The sequence below is a fragment of the Phacochoerus africanus genome, chromosome 7 (genome assembly GCF_016906955.1).
Source record: "Phacochoerus africanus isolate WHEZ1 chromosome 7, ROS_Pafr_v1, whole genome shotgun sequence".
In the NCBI taxonomy this organism is placed as follows: domain Eukaryota; kingdom Metazoa; phylum Chordata; class Mammalia; order Artiodactyla; family Suidae; genus Phacochoerus; species Phacochoerus africanus.
The window spans coordinates 28,776,279-28,781,800 of record NC_062550.1 but is presented as its reverse complement, the minus strand read 5'-3'; the positions used below and the strand labels follow the sequence as shown (position 1 = coordinate 28,781,800).

The following is a 5,522-nucleotide window of genomic DNA, read 5'->3' as shown; positions in this document are numbered from 1 at the left end:
CCAAGTCATAAAAACAGCCTAAGTGTCCATTAGTGGATGAATGGATAAAGGAAATTTTATATATATAAATCTATATGTATGTATGTATGTGTGTTTTCCTTTGACAATTCTCTTGATTTCTTCCTTTCTCAAATTTATGTCCAAAATCCAAAATAATGAAACATCTGTCTTCTCTACATAAAATAGCCATGTGTTTCCTAAATGACCATTTTTAACACAAAGCTTATGTTCCTTTATTAAAGGATGGAAAATTAGAATAATTCAGTTTGTTTATCTTGCTCTAAATTTTAATTAAAAATTAAGGTGAGGCTTTGGTGAGAAACATTTCTGGAGCTTCCAAATGCATAGCTAAGACTATGTTCTGGAAATTGTTACAGTGAGGAAACTGATGGGCAACATCAACCCAACAGCATGTGTGGTAACAACCAAAGAAATTGCAGGAGTCTTCAGTAGATTTTGGATGAAATATTTCAATACTGTGTGGAGAAAATACAGTACCTCATGCTGTTGGTTTGCTTTTTCCAGATGTAATTGAAAATAGAGAGCTTTGAGGAAATGTCACAAGAGTAGGGAATCATCTTACTGAATTATCGAACAAACAGAAGGCTACTTTGATAAGAGATATAATGGCATTGGCCTTTTTATCAGGATTGACTTAGCTAAGGACCATCAGAAAAGGACTCCTTCCATAGCTGAAACTCAACTATCATCTACAGATGAAAGAAAAGTGAGTGGTCCTTACTGCTGATGGACCCCTAGAAATGTGCTTAAAATAAAACCAAGTAGGAGTTCCCGTCGTGGCGCAGTGGTTAACGAATCCGACTAGGAACCATGAGGTTGCGGGTTCGGTCCCTGCCCTTGCTCAGTGGGTTAACGATCCGGCGTTGCCGTGAGCTGTGGTGTAGGTTGCAGACGCGGCTCGGATCCCGCGTTGCTGTGGCTCTGGCGTAGGCCGGTGGCTACAGCTCCGATTCGACCCCTAGCCTGGGAACCTCCATATGCCGCGGGAGCGGCCCAAGAAATAGCAACAACAACAACAAAGACAAAAAAAAAAAAAAAACAAGTATGTGCCTCACTGAGGAAGATGCAAAACTTATGTGGGACCAACTGGTGTCAGTTTATTCATTTTAGCAGAAGCCATTTGAGCCCAAACCGAAAGTGTGATCTCAGAGAATACTCCATGCAGAACAACACACCTAAGGAAGCACACTCAGAATTGCTTGGTGACAGCACCACTGACACCAGAGGAAATCCCAGCAGAAAGGGAAATAGATTGTGCACAGATAAGCATTCACTGCTCAGCAAGAGGTTCAAGGCATGAAAGATTACCATTTCAAAGCAAGATAAATGTCCAGAGTAACAGCAGGTGAGTGCATGTGTCTCTTCTGTTAAAAGCTCTGTTGTATATTTTGGGAGTTCCCATCGTGGTGCAGCAGAAACGAACCTGACTAGGAACCATGAGGTTGTGGGTTCAATCCCTGGCCTCACTCGGTGGGTTAAGGATATGGCATTGCCAGGAGCTGTGGTGTAGGTCTCAGACATGGCTCAGATCCGGCATTACTGTGACTATGGCGTAGGCCAGCAGCTGTAGCTCTGATTAGACCCCTATCCTGTGTTGGAAATTAAGATAACTCTGGCTCGGGTCATCAGTGTTGGAAAGTAAGACACGTAGACAAGGAGAAATCTCCACAAGGCTCTTTACTTCTGCAGAAGGGCACAGGTACTCCAAAAAGTGCACGCGCTGAACCAAAGGACCCTCCCCTATTTATCCCTAATGCAGGTGATGTACCTGTCCCCTTCCCATTGGTCAGGTCAGGGTGCACATTCTTCCCAGTTGGCTAATTCAAACAAATTATTACTGGGAAAAGAGGTAAAGAGGAAGGGGGTCGCAGGGGACGTTTTGGCCAAAACCAGAGCAAAATGGAGTAACCAAGATTTCCTTTGATAGAAAAGACATTATGTTACTTTCCACAATTCCCCCCTTTCATTTTTTATCAAATATTCTTTTCTTCAAACTCTTTGAGCATGGTTTGGCTCTCATGCCCTGTTGTGTCCATCAGGAGTATATTGGCTTGGTGGGGAAGGGGTCCCAGTTGCTTTGTTAGGGCAGTCTCTATTAATCTTTGAATAAGTCCCCTGGCACAAGGAATTATACAACATGCAACTAAGACAAGGACACTAATTACAGCAATTTGAAGGGTAAAGATTGAAGCTATTAGTCCCTTTTATTTGTTTATTTATTTTTAAACCAATTTTTTTAAAAGGTCTGTGAAGGGGTCATTAATACCAGAATTCTCTGAAAGCTTATCTGCTACAATTATTAATCCACATAGGGCCTTGATGATGGTGCTGTCTGGTGCTGCGTTGTTGGGAATGAATGTGCAACACTGGATATCAATCATTACACAGACTCCACCCCTTTCTGCTAGCATCATGTCTAAAGCAAGTCTATTTTCCCATGCCACTCGATTAGTTGGTCCTAGCTGTTCAGCTATTTCTTTAATGGCATCCTAGTGTAATTAATGAATCGTTGTTGATTGTAAAAGATGTAGTTTATCCAATCAACGTTTTTGTTTATGGTTGACCACCAAAAGAGAGCAGATTCAAACACGGCAGCTACCTGATTTCTTGTCTTAAATTTGTTTGGAACACCCATTGAGTCAATATAGACCTGGGGTCAAAGGACCACCACCTCCGGTGGGGGTGATGTCTCTTCCTCAGGATTGGCTGAGTTGAGATTGGGGCCTAAATGCCAGGGTGAAAGGGATGGCCAATTGCACCAAAGTACATGTGTCACTTTGATTTTTTGGAAGGATGCCCATTAGTGGACTCCCACAATACCACCAGACATCTGCCCAGGGCACTTGGAACTGGGATTTATTGTGGGGGTGATGTGGGACCTACTTTCACTGCACCTGGTCAGGTTGTCTAAGAAAGTTGCCTTTGCCTCTTGTCATTTTAGACATGAGGAGAAGTTGATGTTTTCATTTGGCTGCTGAACAGTTCTTGGGGGCTGACCCGCAGAACTTTTGACCTCAGGGAATAGCAGTGACAAAGTCCCACTTGTCTCATTATTTCAAGCTGTTTTGTCCTGGAAGAGGGCCACCACACATTCAAGACCCTATGGGTCTGATGACCATCCCATAGGAAAGGGAACCACTTGGGCCTCTGGTCTCCCTGTGGCACAAGCATAACAGCTGTTTTTGTCTAGTGGGTCCACAGAATATTTTATCCATTTTAACCAGGCATTTGTGTCCCCATATCCTGTTTTTATACTCACAGTCAGCCTTCCTCCAAGGGTGAGTCTTTTGTTTCCTTCAGTTAATAGTGCAGTGGCAGCTACCAACTGGATATACTCAGCCATCCTCTGGCAACAGGTCCAGGAGGCAGGAAAGGAAGGCCACCAGCTGGTGGCTTTCCCCATGTTTCTGTGTGAGAACCCCTACAGCCGTCTCCCAATCCATGCTTACATCCCAGCCCATGCTCACAAATAAATGAAAAGGTTTTTCAAAAGGATGGTAGAGCCAGAAGAGGGGCACCTGTGAGCACCTCTCTTAAATCCCTAAATTGTTGTACCTCCTCCTGGCTCCATAGTAAGGGATTGGGGTCTTCCTCTACAAGCTTGGAAATAGTCTTTTTATATTATGTCCTTTTTAGTGTACATAGTCCCCTTGTTGTAGGTTTTGGGGCATCTAATTTTTATCCAAAAATAGATTACCGAAATAAACTTTAGAAACAAGCTTAGAATGTTCTTTTAGAAGCTCAGTTAAACTTTGCAGCAGTATAACATAATAGCAAAGAGCTATCTAGGAAGTAAGTCTTAGTGATACAGACCACAATTAGAAGAATGAGATTGACAGATTTAGCAAGTTTTCATTGAAACATCTCTTTCTCTAAAATTACTCTCATTTTTATCAAATATTAGCCAAACCAAGACTAATTTATTTGCCAATTAAGTTTGGTGTCAACAACCTTGGCCTGATGATTTACATGAATAAAATTGATCATATAGATTTTTTTTTAATTGGCTTTGTTACAACTTTATGGGGAATCTTAGACTAAGCTTTTAAAAGGCACCTCAGGGCTAGGAAAGTCATGCCAAGGGTTTGTCTTAAAGATCTCTGTGAATTCCTTCCCTTTTAAAAACCCAGATACTTTGAGGTTTTTACAGGCTACATACAAGGTGGCCTTCCTAATTATCTGATAAAGCCTCTGAAAACCTGAGAGTTTCCATTCTCTGAAGAAATCAGGTACAGAAGAGAGAAATGTTTCATTTCTGCTTACAAAGGTATAATTTACCAAATTGCTTGTTGGGGAGAATTTCTTTATACCTGGAAAACACAGATTAAAAGCCAGTATTATTTTAAATAGAAACCATAAATTTGTAACCATATTCATCAGTTCACACAGTCCAATGTAACCAATCCTTTTTAACTGTTTATGAAATCATCAATTTCCCTTTTAGAATTTTTTTTTTCCTAAATTTCTTACTCAGCTCATCATTAAGGTCTGGAAGTTAGAAACTTGAATTTCTTTAAAAAAAAAAAAGTTCTTTCTATAGACTTCTAGAAAAGGAAACATTTTTGCAAAGGAATCAGAGTAAAGCCATTAACTAACAGTGACAAAAGACTTAAGGCACATTTTAAATCTGATTGCAATGCAAATTGACAATGAAATTTGGTAACCGTTGTGACATAACAATTTGAAATAACTAGAAAAAGAAAAGAATTATAACATAGTACCAGTATATATCCAAATTTCAGGAACTGTAAAAGTTCTAGAGTATCTATATTAAAACATCTATTTATCTATATAATCTGAGGTTTATCACTCATTTGATAATACTCTCTGTGTATTTTAACATTTCAAATAATTTTAGTAAATTTAACTTTTTTTTTTGAAGGCCTCAAGGATCCCGTGAAGCATTTTAAAGTTAGCTGAGTTAGAAGCACTTTAATTAGATTTTGATGGTGTTTATAAATAAATCATTTTTTTTAATTTGGTCAGATAGAATCATGGCTCGCTGTGGATAATACTTCTTTCTTAACCAAAGATATAAGAGATTTCAAAAGCAAATACAGCAGATCACTTAAAAGAACATTATATAATCTGTTATCAAAGTAGCATTCCAAGGAAACTTTGTTTTCTTAACAAAGAAAAGCCAAGTTCAAGTTTTGTACCAGCTTATTTTAAAATGAATTTACTCAATTAAACTTATTTTAAACTGAGTTCTGACAGTGTATAACCCTTCTCTCAATGCCTACTTCCCACAAACCTTCCAGCACTTTCTGTATCCATTAGTTTGTCCCCCATTTTCCATTTAAAACAAGCTAGAAGACAGACTTACTCTTCTTTTCCCTTGATAAAATAGAATTCCATTCCTCATTCCTTCTCACATATACCTTCTATGTCTCTCTTAGTAAGTTCTCTAATAGTTTATTCCAATATTCCAATCCTTTATTTTATATATATTTTACTTATTATTATATATATATATATTTTTACTTACTATTTTCTCTTTT

At 38.9% G+C, this 5,522-nt stretch overlaps 1 pseudogene; it reads left to right on the top strand.

Annotated features, from left to right (window-relative positions):
- Positions 1-301: 301 nt before the first annotated feature.
- Positions 302-1,321, top strand: LOC125130392 (ethanolamine-phosphate phospho-lyase-like; annotated as a pseudogene).
- Positions 1,322-5,522: the final 4,201 nt, after the last annotated feature.